The sequence below is a fragment of the Heterodontus francisci genome, unplaced genomic scaffold (genome assembly GCF_036365525.1).
Source record: "Heterodontus francisci isolate sHetFra1 unplaced genomic scaffold, sHetFra1.hap1 HAP1_SCAFFOLD_615, whole genome shotgun sequence".
In the NCBI taxonomy this organism is placed as follows: domain Eukaryota; kingdom Metazoa; phylum Chordata; class Chondrichthyes; order Heterodontiformes; family Heterodontidae; genus Heterodontus; species Heterodontus francisci.
In genome coordinates this window covers 221,052-240,658 of record NW_027140176.1, presented here as the reverse complement: position 1 = coordinate 240,658, position 19,607 = coordinate 221,052, and the positions used below count along the sequence as shown (strand labels likewise).

Below are 19,607 nucleotides of genomic sequence, written 5' to 3'. Positions count from 1 at the left end.
AAGAACTCAGTCCATCGATGGGAACAACTCAGACCATCGATGGGATCAACTCAGACCATCGATGAGAACAACTCAGACCATCGATGGGAAGAACTCAGACCATCGATGGGAAGAACTCAGTCCATCGATGGGAACAACTCAGACCATCGATGAGAACAACTCAGACCATCGATGGGAAGAACTCAGTCCATCGATGGGAACAACTCAGACCATCGATGAGAACAACTCAGACCATCGATGGGATCAACTCAGACCATCGATGGGAACAACTCAGACCATCGATGGGAAGAACTCAGTCCATCGATGGGAACAACTCAGACCATCGATGGGATCAACTCAGACCATCGATGAGAACAACTCAGACCATCGATGAGCACAACTCACTACCATTGATGGGAACAACTCAGACCATCGATGGGATCAACTCAGACCATCGATGGGAACAACACCGACCATCGATGGGAACAGCACCGACCATCGATGGGAACAACTCAGACCATCGATGGGAAAAACACAGACCATCGATGGGAACAACTAAGAGCATCGATGGGAACAACTCAGACCATCGATGGCCACAACTCAGACCATCGATGGGAACAACTCAGACCATCGATGGCCACAACTCAGACCATCGATGGGCACAACTCAGACCATCGACGGGAACAACTCAGACCATCGAAGGGAAAAACACAGACCATCGAAGGGAAAAACACAGACCATCGATGGGAACAGCTAAGAGCATCGATGGGAACAACTCAGACCATCGATGGGAACAACTCAGACCATCGATGGGAACAACTCAGACCATCGATGGGAAAAACACAGACCATCGATGGGAACAACTAAGAGCATCGATTGGAACAACTCAGACCATCGATGGCCACAACTCAGACCATCGATGGGAACAACTCAGACCATCGAAGGGAAAAACACAGACCACCGAAGGGAAAAACACAGACCATCGATGGGAACAGCTAAGAGCATCGATGGGAACAACTCAGACCATCGATGGGAACAACTCAGACCATCGATGGGCACAACTCAGACCATCGATGGGAACAACTCAGACCATCGATGGGAACAACTCAGACCATCGATGGGAAAAACACAGACCATCGATGGGAACAACTAAGAGCATCGATGGGCACAACTCAGACCATCGACGGGAACAACTCAGACCATCGAAGGGAAAAACACAGACCACCGAAGGGAAAAACACAGACCATCGATGGGAACAGCTAAGAGCATCGATGGGAACAACTCAGACCATCGATGGGAACAACTCAGACCATCGATGGGAACAACTCAGAACATCGATGGGAACAACTCAGAGCATCGATGGCCACAACTCAGACCATCGACGGGAACAGCTCAGACCATCAATGGGAACAACTCAGAGCATCGATGGGTGCAACTCACAACCATCGATGGGAGCAACTCAGACCATCGATGGCCACAACTCAGACCATCGATGGGAAGAACTCAGAACATCGATGGGAACAACTCAGACCATCGATAGGAAAAACACAGAACATCGATGGGTACAACTCAGAGCATGGATGGGAACAACTCATACCATCGATGGGAACAACTCATCCCATCTTTGGGAACAACTCAGACCATGGGGAACAACGCACAACCATCGATGGGAACAACTCAGGCCATCGATGGGAACAACTCAGACCGTCGATGGGAAGAACTCAGACCATCGATGGGATCAGCACAGACCATTGATGGGAACAACTCAGACCATCAATGGGAACAACGCAGACCATTGATGGCCACAACTCAGACCATCGATGGGAACAACTCAGACCATCAATGGGAACAACGCAGACCATTGATGGGAACAACTCAGACCATCGATGGGAACAACTCACTACCATTGATGGGAACAACTCAGACCATCAATGGGAACAACACCGACCATCGATGGGAACAACTCAGACCATCAATGGGAACAACTCACTACCATTGATGGGAACAACTCAGACCATCAATGGGAACAACACCGACCATCGATGGGAACAACTCAGACCATCAATGGGAACAACGCAGACCATTGATGGGAACAATTCACTACCATCGATGGGAACAACTCAGGCCATCGATGGGAACAACTCAGACCGTCGATGGGAAGAACTCAGACCATCGATGGGATCAGCACAGACCATTGATGGGAACAACTCAGACCATCGATGGGAACAACTCAGACCATCGATGGGAACAACTCAGACCATCGATGGGAACAACTCAGACCATCGATGGGAACAACTCAGACCATCGATGGGCACAACTCAGACCATCGATGGGCACAACTCAGACCATCGATGGGCACAACTCAGACCATCGATGGGCACAACTCAGACCATCGATGGGAACAACTCAGACCATCGATGGGAACAACACCGACCATCGATGGGAAAAACACAGACCATCGATGGGAACAACTCAGAGCATTGACGGCCACAACTCAGACCATCGATGAGAACAACACAGACCATCTACGGGAACAACTCATATCATCGATGGGAACAACACAGACCATCGATGGGAAGAACTCAGTCCATCGATGGGAACAACTCAGACCATCGATGAGAACAACTCAGACCATCGATGGGATCAACTCAGACCATCGATGGGAACAACTCAGACCATCGATGGGAAGAACTCAGACCATCGATGGGAACAACTCAGACCATCGATGGGATCAACTCAGACCATCGATGAGAACAACTCAGACCATCGATGAGCACAACTCACTACCATTGATGGGAACAACTCAGACCATCGATGGGATCAACTCAGACCATCGATGGGAACAACACCGACCATCGATGGGAACAGCACCGACCATCGATGGGAACAACTCAGACCATCGATGGGAAAAACACAGACCATCGATGGGAACAACTAAGAGCATCGATGGGAACAACTCAGACCATCGATGGCCACAACTCAGACCATCGATGGGAACAACTCAGACCATCGATGGCCACAACTCAGACCATCGATGGGCACAACTCAGACCATCGACGGGAACAACTCAGACCATCGAAGGGAAAAACACAGACCATCGAAGGGAAAAACACAGACCATCGATGGGAACAGCTAAGAGCATCGATGGGAACAACTCAGACCATCGATGGGAACAACTCAGACCATCGATGGGAACAACTCAGACCATCGATGGGAAAAACACAGACCATCGATGGGAACAACTAAGAGCATCGATTGGAACAACTCAGACCATCGATGGCCACAACTCAGACCATCGATGGGAACAACTCAGACCATCGAAGGGAAAAACACAGACCACCGAAGGGAAAAACACAGACCATCGATGGGAACAGCTAAGAGCATCGATGGGAACAACTCAGACCATCGATGGGAACAACTCAGACCATCGATGGGCACAACTCAGACCATCGATGGGAACAACTCAGACCATCGATGGGAACAACTCAGACCATCGATGGGAAAAACACAGACCATCGATGGGAACAACTAAGAGCATCGATGGGCACAACTCAGACCATCGACGGGAACAACTCAGACCATCGAAGGGAAAAACACAGACCACCGAAGGGAAAAACACAGACCATCGATGGGAACAGCTAAGAGCATCGATGGGAACAACTCAGACCATCGATGGGAACAACTCAGACCATCGATGGGAACAACTCAGACCATCGATGGGAACAACTCAGAACATCGATGGCCACAACTCAGACCATCGACGGGAACAGCTCAGACCATCAATGGGAACAACTCAGAGCATCGATGGGTGCAACTCACAACCATCGATGGGAGCAACTCAGACCATCGATGGCCACAACTCAGACCATCGATGGGAAGAACTCAGAACATCGATGGGAACAACTCAGACCATCGATAGGAAAAACACAGAACATCGATGGGTACAACTCAGAGCATGGATGGGAACAACTCATACCATCGATGGGAACAACTCATCCCATCTTTGGGAACAACTCAGACCATGGGGAACAACGCACAACCATCGATGGGAACAACTCAGGCCATCGATGGGAACAACTCAGACCGTCGATGGGAAGAACTCAGACCATCGATGGGATCAGCACAGACCATTGATGGGAACAACTCAGACCATCAATGGGAACAACGCAGACCATTGATGGCCACAACTCAGACCATCGATGGGAACAACTCAGACCATCAATGGGAACAACGCAGACCATTGATGGGAACAACTCAGACCATCGATGGGAACAACTCACTACCATTGATGGGAACAACTCAGACCATCAATGGGAACAACACCGACCATCGATGGGAACAACTCAGACCATCAATGGGAACAACACCGACCATCGATGGGAACAACTCAGACCATCAATGGGAACAACGCAGACCATTGATGGGAACAATTCACTACCATCGATGGGAACAACTCAGGCCATCGATGGGAACAACTCAGACCGTCGATGGGAAGAACTCAGACCATCGATGGGATCAGCACAGACCATTGATGGGAACAACTCAGACCATCGATGGGAACAACTCAGACCATCGATGGGAACAACTCAGACCATCGATGGGAACAACTCAGACCATCGATGGGAACAACTCAGACCATCGATGGGCACAACTCAGACCATCGATGGGCACAACTCAGACCATCGATGGGCACAACTCAGACCATCGATGGGCACAACTCAGACCATCGATGGGAACAACTCAGACCATCGATGGGAACAACACCGACCATCGATGGGAAAAACACAGACCATCGATGGGAACAACTCAGAGCATTGACGGCCACAACTCAGACCATCGATGAGAACAACACAGACCATCTACGGGAACAACTCATATCATCGATGGGAACAACACAGACCATCGATGGGAACAACACAGACCATCGACGGGAACAACTCAGATCATCGATGGGAACAACTCATACCATCGATGGGGACAACTCACTACCATTGATGGGAACAACTCAGACCATCGATGGGCACAACTCAGACCATCGATGGGCACAACTCAGACCATCGATGGGCACAACTCAGACCATCGATGGGCACAACTCAGACCATCGATGGGCACAACTCAGACCATCGATGGGAACAACTCAGACCATCTACGGGAACAACTCATATCATCGATGGGAACAACTCAGACCATCGATGGGAACAACTCAGACCATCGATGGGAACAACTCAGAGCATTGACGGCCACAACTCAGACCATCGATGAGAACAACACAGACCATCTACGGGAACAACTCATATCATCGATGGGAACAACTCAGACCATCGATGGGAACAACTCAGACCATCGATGGGAACAACACCGACCATCGATGGGAACAACACCGACCATCGATGGGAAAAACACAGACCATCGATGGGAACAACTCAGAGCATTGACGGCCACAACTCAGACCATCGATGAGAACAACACAGACCATCTACGGGAACAACTCATATCATCGATGGGAACAACTCAGACCATCGATGGGAACAACGCTCAAGCTTCGATGGGAACAACTCAGACCATCGATGGGAACAACTCAGACCATCGATGGGAACAACACCGACCATCGATGGGAACAACACCGACCATCGATGGGAAAAACACAGACCATCGATGGGAACAACTCAGAGCATTGACGGCCACAACTCAGACCATCGATGAGAACAACACAGACCATCTACGGGAACAACTCATATCATCGATGGGAACAACTCAGACCATCGATGGGAACAACGCTCAAGCTTCGATGGGAACAACTCAGACCATCGATGGGAACAACTCAGACCATCGATGGGAACAACTCAGAGCATTGATGGCCACAACTCAGACCATCGACGGGAACAACTCAGACCATCGATGGGAACAACTCAGACCATCGATGGGAACAACTCAGACCATCGATGGGAACAACTCAGACCATCGACGGGAACAACTCAGACCATCGATGGGAACAACTCAGACCATCGATGGGAACAACTCAGACCATCGACGGCCACAACTCATTCCATCGACGGCCACAACTCAGAGCATCGAATGGAACAACCCAGAGTATCGACGGGAACAACTCTGAGCATCGACGGGAACACCTCACTCCACATTGTCCCAGGAGCAGTTCAACACTGTGATTGAGCTTGGGAGCAGCTGGATGGTGATTGTGGACGCCTCCTTGACATCATAACCTGAATTCCTTCTTTTTTGCAAATGTTGGTTGTGTTCTCATTAAAGGCTGCTTCACATGAGTTCAGACTTAAAAAAAAAATGTTTTTTAATGCCATGCTGCTGTGTCCTACAAAGTAATTGTCAATCCCACAAGAACACCTTTTAATCAGATGAAACACTTAACACATGACACTTTGCTTCTGATCATTAATTGTTATCTCTGTTGTTGGTGGTTTGCTCGTGCTGTGTGACAGATAATAAACCTGAACGTTTCAATTCCAGGTAAATCTGTGGATTGAAAAATTAGGAAAAATAACTCACGGAGAAAGAGTAGCTATGGAACTGGCAGCTCTGGGTCGGCCTTTCCAGTTGGGAATGCTTTATGACTGTCGATCAGATTCTCTGACCCCAGGTAATACAATAATATTAGCTGTGCAAAAGCACGTTAAATATCTGTAAGCACCTTCTGTTCCTCTCCATCTGATTTTCTCTTAACTTCTTTAAGATCCCTGCGATCCCCTCCGCCACATCCTCCGTTAGTGTCGGCAAGATCGGTGCGATCCCCTCCGCCACATCCTCCGTTAGTGTCGGCAAGATCGGTGCGATCCCCTCCGCCACATCCTCCGTTAGTGTCGGCAAGATCGGTGCGATCCCCTCCGCCACATCCTCCGTTAGTGTCGGCAGGATCGGTGCGATCCCCTCCGCCAGATCCTCCATTAGTTTCCGGACGATCCCCTCCACCACATCCTCCGTTATTTTCCGTACGATCCGGGCGATCCCCTCCGCCAGATCCTCCTTTACTTTCCTTAGGATCCGCGTGATCCCCTCTGCCAGATCCTCTGTTAATTTCCGTATGATCCGGGTGCTCCCCTCCACCAGATCCTCTGTTAGTTTCGGAACGATCCGCGTGATCCCCTCCACCAGATCCTCCGTTAATTTCCATATGATCCATGTGATCCCCTCCACCAGATCCTCTGTTAGTTTCCGTACGATCCATGTGATCCCCTCCACCAGATCCTCTGTTAGTTTCCGTATGATCCATGTGATCCCCTCCACCAGATCCTCTGTTAGTTTCCGTATGATCCATGTGATCCCCTCCACCAGATCCTCTGTTAGTTTCCGTACGATCCATGTGATCCCCTCCACCAGATCCTCTGCTAGTTTCCGTACGATCCATGTGATCCCCTCCACCAGATCCTCTGTTAGTTTCCGTACGATCCATGTGATCCCCTCCACCAGATCCTCTGTTAGTTTCCGTACGATCTGGGCAATCCCCTCCGCCAGATCCTCCGGTAGCTTCCATATGATCTGGACGATCACCTCCGCCAGATCCTCCATTAGTTTCCGGACGATCCCCTCCGCCAGATCCTCCGTTAGTTTCAGTAACATCCACGCGATCCCCTCTGCCAGATCCTCCTTTACTTTCCTTAAGATCCGCACAATCCCCTCCATCAGATTCTCTATTAATTTCTGTAAGATCTGTGTAATCCTCTCCATCAGATTCTCTATTAATTTCTGTAAGATCCGTGTGATCCTCTCCATGAGATTCTCTATTAATTTCAGTAAGATCTGTGTGATCCTCTCCATCAGATTCTCTATTAATTTCTGTAAGATCTGTGTGATCCTCTCCATCATATTCTCTATTAATTTCTGTAAGATCCCTGTGATCCTCTCCATCAGATTCTCTATTAATTTCTGTAAGATCCCTGTGATCCTCTCCATCAGATTCTCTATTAATTTCTGTAAGATCTGTGTAATCCTCTCCATGAGATTCTCTATTAATTTCTGTAAGATCTGTGTAATCCTCTCCATGAGATTCTCTATTAATTTCTGTAAGATCCCTGTGATCCTCTCCATCAGATTCTCTATTAATTTCTGTAAGATCCGTGTGATCCTCTCCATCAGATTCTCTATTAATTTCTGTAAGATCTGTGTGATCCTCTCCATCAGAATCTCTATTAATTTCTGTAAGATCCGTGTGATCCTCTCCATCAGATTCTCTAGTAATTTCTGTAAGATCTGTGTGATCCTCTCCATCAGATTCTCTAGTAATTTCTGTAAGATCCGTGTGATCCTCTCCATCAGATTCTCTATTAATTTCTGTAAGATCCGTGTGGTCCTCTCCATGAGATTCTCTATTAATTTCTGCAAGTTCTGTGTAATCCTCTCCATCAGATTCTCTATTAATTTCTGTAAGATCCCTGTGATCCTCTCCATGAGATTCTCTATTAATTTCTGTAAGATCTGTGTGATCCTCTCCATGAGATTCTCTATTAATTTCTGTAAGATCCGTGTGATCCTCTCCATCAGATTCTCTATTAATTTCTGTAAGATCCGTGTGATCCTCTCCATCAGATTCTCTATTAATTTCTGCAGGTTCTGTGTAATCCTCTCCATCAGATTCTCTATTAATTTCTGTAAGATCCCTGTGATCCTCTCCATGAGATTCTCTATTAATTACTGTAAGATCGGTGTGATCCTCTCCATGAGATTCTCTATTAATTTCTGTAAGATCCGTGTGATCCTCTCCATCAGATTCTCTATTAATTTCTGTAAGATCAGTGTGATCCTCTCCATCAGATTCTCTGAAAATTTCTGTAAGATCTGTGTGATCCTCTCCATCAAATTCTCTATTAATTTCTGTAAGATCCATGTGATCCTCTCCATCAGATTCTCTATTAATTTCTGTAAGATCCCTGTGATCCTCTCCATCAGATTCTCTATTAATTTCTGTAAGATCTGTGTGATCCTCTCCATGAGATTCTCTATTAATTTCTGTAAGATCTGTGTGATCCTCTCCATCAGAATCTCTATTAATTTCTGTAAGATCCCTGTGATCCTCTCCATCAGATTCTCTATTAATTTCTGTAAGATCTGTGTGATCCTCTCCATCAGATTCTCTATTAATTTCTGTAAGATCTGTGTGATCCTCTCCAGCAGATTCTCTATTAATTTCTGTAAGATCTGTGTGATCCTCTCCATCAGATTCTCTATTAATTTCTGTAAGATCTGTGTGATCCTCTCCATCAGATTCTCTATTAATTTCTGTAAGATCTGTGTGATCCTCTCCATGAGATTCACTATTAATTTCTGTAAGATCCCTGTGATCCTCTCCATCAGATTCTCTATTAATTTCTGTAAGATCCGTGTGATCCTCTCCTTCAGATACTCTATTAATTTCTGTAAGATCCGTGTGATCCTCTCCATCAGATTCTCTATTAATTTCCATAAGATCTGTGTGATCCTCTCCATGAGATTCACTATTAATTTATGTAAGATCCCTGTGATCCTCTCCATCAGATTCTCTATTAATTTCTGTAAGATCCGTGTGATCCTCTCCATCAGATTCTCTATTAACTTCTGTAAGATCCGTGTGATCCTCTCCATCAGATTCTCTATTAACTTCTGTAAGATCCGTGTGATCCTCTCCATCAGATTCTCTATTAATTTCTGTAAGATCCGTGTGATCCTCTCCATCAGATTCTCTATTAATTTCTGTAAGATCCCTGTGATCCTCTCCATCAGATTCTCTATTAATTTCTGTAAGATCTGTGTGATCCTCTCCATCAGATCCTCTATTAATTTCTGTAAGATCTGTGTAATCCTCTCCATCAGATTCTCTATTAATTTCTGTAAGATCCCTGTGATCCTCTCCATGAGATTCTCTATTAATTTCTGTAAGATCTGTGTGATTCTCTCCACCAGATTCTCTATTAATTTCTGTAAGATCTGTGTGATCCTCTCCACCAGATTCTCTATTAATTTCTGTAAGATCCCTGCGATCCTCTCCATCATATTCTCTATTAATTTCTGTAAGATCCGTGTGATCCTGTCCATCAGATTCTCTATTAATTTCCATAAGATCTGTGTGATCCTCTCCATGAGATTCTCTATTAATTTATGTAAGATCCCTGTGATCCCCTCCATCAGACCATCGATGGGAACAACTCAGACCATCGATGGGAACAACTCAGACCATCGATGGGAAGAACGCAGTCCATCGATGGGAACAACACCGACCATCGATGGGAACAACTTAGAACATCGATGGGAACAACTCAGACCATTGATGGGCATAACTCAGACAATTGATGGGAACAACTCAGACCATCGATGGGAAAAACACAGACCATCGATGGGAACAATTAAGAGCATCAATGGGAACAACTCAGACCATTGACGGGAACAACTCAGACTATCGATCGGAACAACTCAGAGCATTGATGGGAACAACTCAGACCATCGATGGGAACAACTCAGACCATCGATGGGAACAACTCAGACCATTGATGGCCACAAATCAGACCATCGATGAGAACAACGCAGACCATCGATGGGCACAACTCAGACCATCGATGGGAACAACTCACAACCATCGATGAGAACAACTCAGACCATCGATGGGAACAACTCAGAACATCCATGGGAACAACTCAGACCATCGATGGGAACAACTCAGACCATCGATGGGAACAACTCAGACCATCGATGGGCACAACTCAGACCATCGACGGGAACAACTCAGACCATCGATGGGCACAACTCAGACCATCGACGGGAACAACTCAGACCATCGATGGGAACAACTCAGACCATCGAAGCGAAAAACACAGACCATCGATGGGAACAACTAAGAGCATCGATGGGAACAACTCAGACCATCGATGGGAACAACTCAGACCATCGATGGGCACAACTCAGACCATCGACGGGAACAACTCAGACCATCGATGGGAACAACTCAGACCATCGAAGCGAAAAACACAGACCATCGATGGGAACAACTAAGAGCATCGATGGGAACAACTCAGACCATCGATGGGAACAACTCAGACCATCGATGGGCACAACTCAGACCATCGATGGGAACAACTCAGACCATCGATGGGAACAACTCAGACCATTGATGGGTACAACTCAGAACATCCATGGAAGCAACTCAGACCATCGATGGGAACAACTCACACCATTGATGGGAACAACTCAGACCATTGATGAGAACAACTCAGACCATTGATGAGAACAACTCAGAACATCCATGGGAACAACTCAGACCATCGATGGGAACAACTCAGATCATCGATGAGAACAAATCAGATCATCGATGAGAACAACTCAGACCATTGATGAGAACAACTCAGAACATCCATGGGAACAACTCAGAACATCCATGGGAACAACTCAGACCATCGATGGAAGCAACTCAGACCATCCATGGGAACAACTCAGACCATCGATGGAAGCAACTCAGACCATTGATGGGAACAACTCAGACCATCGATGGAAGCAACTCAGACCATTGATGGGAACAACTCAGACCATCGATGGAAGCAACTCAGACCATTGATGGAAGCAACTCAGACCATCGATGGGAACAACTCAGATCATCGATGAGAACAACTCAGACCATCGATGGAAGCAACTCAGACCATCGATGGGAACAACTCAGAACATCCATGGGAACAACTCAGACCATCGATGGAAGCAACTCAGACCATCCATGGGAACAACTCAGACCATCGATGGAAGCAACTCAGACCATTGATGGGAACAACTCAGACCATCGATGGAAGCAACTCAGACCATTGATGGGAACAACTCAGACCATCGATGGGAACAACTCAGACCATCGATGGGAACAACTCAGACCATCGATGGGAACAACTCAGACCATCGATGGGAACAACTCAGACCATCGATGGGAACAACTCAGACCATCGATGGGAACAACTCAGACCATCGATGGGAACAACTCAGACCATCGATGGGAACAACTCAGACCATCGATGGGAACAACTCAGACCATCGATGGGAACAACTCACAACCATCGATGGGAACAACTCAGACCATTGATGTGAACAACTCAGAACATCCATGGGAACAACTCAGACCATCGATGGAAGCAACTCAGACCATCGATGGGAACAACTCAGACCATCGATGGGAACAACTCAGACCATCGATGGGAACAACTCAGACCATCGATGGGAACAACTCACAACCATCGATGGGAACAACTCAGACCATCGATGGGAACAACTCACAACCATCGATGGGAACAACTCAGACCATCGATGGGAACAACTCACAACCATCGATGGGAACAACTCAGACCATCGATGGGAACAACTCACAACCATCGATGGGAACAACTCAGACCATTGATGGGAACAACTCAGACCATCGATGGGAACAACTCAGACCATCGATGGGAACAACTCACAACCATCGATGGAAGCAACTCAGACCATTGATGAGAACAACTCAGACCATCGATGGGAACAACTCAGACCATTGATGGGAACAACTCACAACCATCGATGGGAACAACTCAGACCATTGATGAGAACAACTCAGAACATCGATGGAAGCAACTCAGACCATTGATGAGAACAACTCAGACCATTGATGGGAACAACTCAGACCATTGATGGGAACAACTCACAACCATCGATGGGAACAACTCAGACCATTGATGGGAACAACTCAGACCATTGATGGGAACAACTCACAACCATCGATGGGAACAACTCAGACCATCGATGGGAACAACTCAGACCATCGATGGAAGCAACTCAGACCATCGATGGGAACAACTCAGACCATTGATGGGAACAACTCACAACCATCGATGGGAACAACTCAGACCATTGATGGGAACAACTCAGACCATTGATGGGAACAACTCACAACCATCGATGGGAACAACTCAGACCATTGATGAGAACAACTCAGAACATCGATGGAAGCAACTCAGACCATTGATGGGAACAACTCAGACCATTGATGGGAACAACTCACAACCATCGATGGGAACAACTCAGACCATTGATGGGAACAACTCAGACCATTGATGGGAACAACTCACAACCATCGATGGGAACAACTCAGACCATTGATGAGAACAACTCAGAACATCGATGGAAGCAACTCAGACCATTGATGGGAACAACTCAGACCATTGATGGGAACAACTCACAACCATCGATGGGAACAACTCAGACCATTGATGGGAACAACTCAGACCATTGATGGGAACAACTCACAACCATCGATGGGAACAACTCAGACCATCGATGGGAACAACTCACAACCATCGATGGGAACAACTCAGACCATCGATGGGAACAACTCAGACCATCGATGGGAACAACTCACAACCATCGATGGAAGCAACTCAGACCATTGATGAGAACAACTCAGACCATCGATGGGAACAACTCAGACCATTGATGGGAACAACTCACAACCATCGATGGGAACAACTCAGACCATTGATGAGAACAACTCAGAACATCGATGGAAGCAACTCAGACCATTGATGAGAACAACTCAGACCATTGATGGGAACAACTCAGACCATTGATGGGAACAACTCACAACCATCGATGGGAACAACTCAGACCATTGATGGGAACAACTCAGACCATTGATGGGAACAACTCACAACCATCGATGGGAACAACTCAGACCATCGATGGGAACAACTCAGACCATCGATGGAAGCAACTCAGACCATCGATGGGAACAACTCAGACCATTGATGGGAACAACTCACAACCATCGATGGGAACAACTCAGACCATTGATGGGAACAACTCACAACCATCGATGGGAACAACTCAGACCATTGATGAGAACAACTCAGACCATTGATGGGAACAACTCAGACCATTGATGGGAACAACTCACAACCATCGATGGGAACAACTCAGACCATCGATGGGAACAACTCAGACCATTGATGAGAACAACTCAGACCATTGATGGGAACAACTCAGACCATTGATGGGAACAACTCACAACCATCGATGGGAACAACTCAGACCATCGATGGGAACAACTCAGACCATTGATGAGAACAACTCAGAACATCCATGGGAACAACTCAGACCATCGATGGGAACAACTCAGACCATCGATGGAAGCAACTCAGACCATTGATGGGAACAACTCAGACCATTGATGGGAACAACTCAGACCATCGATGGAAGCAACTCAGACCATTGATGGGAACAACTCACAACCATCGATGGGAACAACTCAGACCATTGATGAGAACAACTCAGAACATCGATGGAAGCAACTCAGACCATCGATGGGAACAACTCAGACCATCGATGGAAGCAACTCAGACCATTGATGGGAACAACTCAGACCATCGATGGGAACAACTCAGAGCATTGATGGAAACAATTCAGACCATTGATGGGAACAACTCAGAGCATCGATGGGAACAACTCAAAGCATTTATGGAAACAACTCAGACCATCGATGGGAACAACTCAGAGCATTGATGGCCACAACTCAGACCATCGATGGGAACAACTCAGACCATCGATGGCCACAACTCAGACCATCGATGGCCACAACTCAGACCATCGATGGCCACAACTCAGACCATCGATGGGTGCAACTCAGACCATCGATGGCCACAACTCAGACCATCGATGGGTGCAACTCTCAACCATCGATGGGAGCAACTCAGACCATCGATGGGAACAACTCAGACCATCGATGGGAGCAACTCAGACCATCGATGGGATCAACTCAGACCATCGATGGCCACAACTCAGACCATCGATGGGAGCAACTCAGACCATCGATGGGAACAACTCAGAGCATTGATGGAAACAACCCAGACCATCAATGGGATCAACTCAGACCATCGATGGCCACAACTCAGACCATCGATGGGTACAACTCAGACCATCGATGGCCACAACTCAGACCATCGATGGGTGCAACTCTCAACCATCGATGGGAGCAACTCAGACCATCGATGGGAACAACTCAGACCATCGATGGGAGCAACTCAGACCATCGATGGGAACAACTCAGACCATTGATGAGAACAACTCAGAACATCCTTGGGAACAACTCAGACCATTGATGAGAACAACTCAGAACATCCATGGGAACAACTCAGACCATCGATGGGAACAACTCAGACCATCGATGGGAACAACTCAGACCATCGATGGCCACAACTCAGACCATCGAAGGGAACAACTCAGACCATCGAAGGGAACAACTCAGACCATCGACGGGTACAACTCAGACCATCGAAGGGAACAACTCAGACCATCGAAGGGAACAACTCAGACCATCGACGGGTACAACTCAGAGCATCGATGGAAACAACTCATACCATCGATGGGTACAACTCAGACCATCGACGGGTACAAATCAGACCATCGATGGGAACAACTTAGAACATCGATGGGAACAACTCAGACCATCGATGGGAACAACTCAGACCATCGAAGGGAACAACTCAGACCATCGACGGGTACAACTCAGACCATCGAAGGGAACAACTCAGACCATCGATGGGTACAACTCAGACCATCGAAGGGAACAACTCAGACCATCGACGGGTACAACTCATACCATCGATGGGTGCAACTCTCAACCATCGATGGGAGCAACTCAGACCATCGATGGGAACAACTCAGACCATCGACGGGTACAACTCAGAGCATCGATGGAAACAACTCATACCATCGATGGGTGCAACTCAGACCATCGATGGGAACAACTCAGAACATCGATGGGAAAAACACAGAACATCGACGGGAACAACTCAGAACATCGATGGGAACAACTCAGACCATCGACGGGAACAACTCAGACCATCGATGGGAACAACTCAGAACATCGATGGGAACAACTCAGACCATCGACGGGAACAACTCAGACCATCGATGGGAACAACTCAGAACATCGATGGGAACAACTCAGACCATCGACGGGAACAACTCAGACCATCGATGGGAACAACTCAGGCCATCGATGGGAACAACTCAGACTGTCGATGGGAAGAACTCAGACCATCGATGGGATCAGCACAGACCATCGATGGGAACAACTCAGACCATCGATGGGAACAACTCAGACCATCGATGGCCACAACTCAGACCATGGATGGGAACAACTCAGACCATCGATGGGAACAACGCAGACCATTGATGGGAACAACTCAGACCATCAATGGGAACAACGCAGACCATTGATGGGAACAACTCAGACCATCAATGGGAACAACGCAGACCATTGATGGGAACAACTCAGACCATCGATGGCCACAACTCAGACCATCGATGGCCACAACTCAGACCATCGATGGGAACAACTCAGACCATCGATGGGAACAACTCAGACCATCGATGGGAACAACTCAGACCATCGATGGGAACAACTCAGACCATCGATGGGAACAACTCAGACCATCAATGGGAACAACTCAGACCATCGATGGGAACAACTCAGTCCATCAATGGGAACAACGCAGACCATTGATGGGAACAACTCAGACCATCGATGGGAACAACTCAGACCATCAATGGGAACAACTCAGACCATCGATGGGAACAACTCAGTCCATCAATGGGAACAACGCAGACCATTGATGGGAACAACTCAGACCATCGATGGCCACAACTCAGACCATCGATGGCCACAACTCAGACCATCGATGGGAACAACTCAGACCATCGATGGGAACAACTCAGTCCATCGATGGGAACAACTCAGACCATCGATGGCCACAACTCAGACCATCGATGGGAACAACTCAGTCCATCAATGGGAACAACTCAGTCCATCAATGGGAACAACGCAGACCATCGATGGGAACAACTCAGACCATCGATGGCCACAACTCAGACCATCAATGGGAACAACGCAGACCATCGATGGGAACAACTCAGACCATCGATGGCCACAACTCAGACCATCGATGGCCACAACACCGACCATCGATGGGAACAACACCGACCATCGATGGGAACAACACCGACCATCGATGGCCACAACTCAGACCATCGATGGCCACAACACCGACCATCGATGGGAACAACACCGACCATCGATGGGAACAACACCGACCATCGATGGGAACAACTCAGACCATCGATGGGAACAACACCGACCATCGATGGGAACAACACCGACCATCGATGGGAACAACACCGACCATCGATGGGAACAACACCGACCATCGATGGGAACAACACCGACCATCGATGGGAACAACACCGACCATCGATGGGAGCAACACCGACCATCGATGGGAACAACACCGACCATCGATGGGAACAACACCGACCATCGATGGGAACAACTCAGACCATCGATGGGAACAACTCAGACCATCGATGGCCACAACTCAGACCATCGATGGCCACAACTCAGACCATCGATGGCCACAACTCAGTCCATCGTTGGGAACAACTCAGACCATCGATGGCCACAACTCAGACCATCGATGGGAAAAACACAGACCATCGATGGGAACAACTCAGAACATCGATGGGAACAACTCAGACCATCGACGGGAACAACTCAGACCATCGATGGGAACAACTCAGACCATCGATGGGAACAACTCAGACCATCGACGGGAACAACTCAGAACATCGATGGGAACAACTCAGACCATCGATGGGAACAACTCAGAACATCGATGGGAACAACTCAGACCATCGACGGGAACAACTCAGACCATCGATGGGAACAACTCAGAACATCGATGGGAACAACTCAGACCATCGACGGGAACAACTCAGACCATCGATGGGAACAACTCAGACCATCGACGGGAACAACTCAGACCATCGACGGGAACAACTCAGACCATCGACGGGAACAACTCAGAACATCGATGGGAACAACTCAGACCATTGACGGGAACAACTCAGACCATCGACGGGAACAACTCAGAACATCGTTGGGAACAACTCAGAACATCGATGGGAACAACTCAGACCATCGACGGGAACAACTCAGACCATCGACGGGAACAACTCAGAACATCGACGGGAACAACTCAGAACATCGATGGGAACAACTCAGACCATCGACGGGAACAACTCAGACCATCGACGGGAACAACTCAGAACATCGATGGGAACAACTCAGACCATCGACGGGAACAACTCAGACCATCGATGGGTGCAACTCACAACCATCGTTGGGAGCAACTCAGAACATCGATGGGTACAACTCAGAGCATGGATGGGAACAACTCATACCATCGATGGGAACAACTCATACCATCGATGGGAACAACTCATCCCATCTTTGGGAACAACTCAGACCATGGGGAACAACGCACAACCATCGATGGGAACAACTCAGGCCATCGATGGGAACAACTCAGACCGTCGATGGGAAGAACTCAGACCATCGATGGGATCAGCACAGACCATCGATGGGAACAACTCAGACCATCGATGGGAACAACGCAGACCATCGATGGCCACAACTCAGACCATCAATGGGAACAACGCAGACCATCGATGGGAACAACTCAGACCATCGATGGGAACAACTCAGACCATCGACGGGAACAACTCAGACCATCGACGGGAACAACTCAGACCATCGACGGGAACAACTCAGAACATCGATGGGAACAACTCAGACCATCGACGGGAACAACTCAGACCATCGACGGGAACAACTCAGAACATCGATGGGAACAACTCAGACCATCGATGGGAACAACTCAGAACATCGATGGGAACAACTCAGACCATCGACGGGAACAACTCAGACCATCGACGGGAACAACTCAGACCATCGACGGGAACAACTCACAACCATCGTTGGGAGCAACTCAGAACATCGATAGGAAAAACACAGAACATCGATGGGTACAACTCAGAGCATGGATGGGAACAACTCATACCATCGATGGGAACAACTCATACCATCGATGGGAACAACTCATCCCATCTTTGGGAACAACTCAGACCATCGATGGGAAGAACTCAGACCATCGATGGGATCAGCACAGACCATCGATGGGAACAACTCAGACCATCGATGGGAACAACGCAGACCATCGATGGCCACAACTCAGACCATCAATGGGAACAACGCAGACCATCGATGGGAACAACTCATACCATCGATGGGAACAACTCATACCATCGATGGGAACAACTCATACCATCGATGGGAACAACTCATACCATCGATGGGAACAACTCATACCATCGATGGGAACAACTCATACCATCGATGGGAACAACTCAGACCATCGATGGGAACAACGCAGACCATCGATGGCCACAACTCAGACCATCAATGGGAACAACGCAGACCATCGATGGGAACAACTCATACCATCGATGGGAACAACTCATACCATCGATGGGAACAACTCATACCATCGATGGGAACAACTCATACCATCGATGGGAACAACTCATACCATCGATGGGAACAACTCATACCATCTTTGGGAACAACTCAGACCATGGGGAACAACGCACAACCATCGATGGGAACAACTCATACCATCGATGGGAACAACTCATACCATCGATGGGAACAACTCATACCATCGATGGGAACAACTCATCCCATCTTTGGGAACAACTCAGACCATGGGGAACAACGCACAACCATCGATGGG

General features: G+C 47.8%; 1 protein-coding gene across 2 annotated transcripts in view; it reads left to right on the top strand.

Annotated features, from left to right (window-relative positions):
- The window catches only part of LOC137359013 (interferon-induced very large GTPase 1-like), a 371,428-nt gene that overhangs the window by 188,682 nt on the left and 163,139 nt on the right, over positions 1–19,607 (top strand). For both annotated transcript variants that reach the window (XM_068025150.1, XM_068025149.1), the window contains exon 2: positions 6,463–6,592. The gene's annotated coding sequence lies outside the window, so the exon portion shown is untranslated. The remainder of the gene's footprint in view (positions 1–6,462; positions 6,593–19,607) is intronic.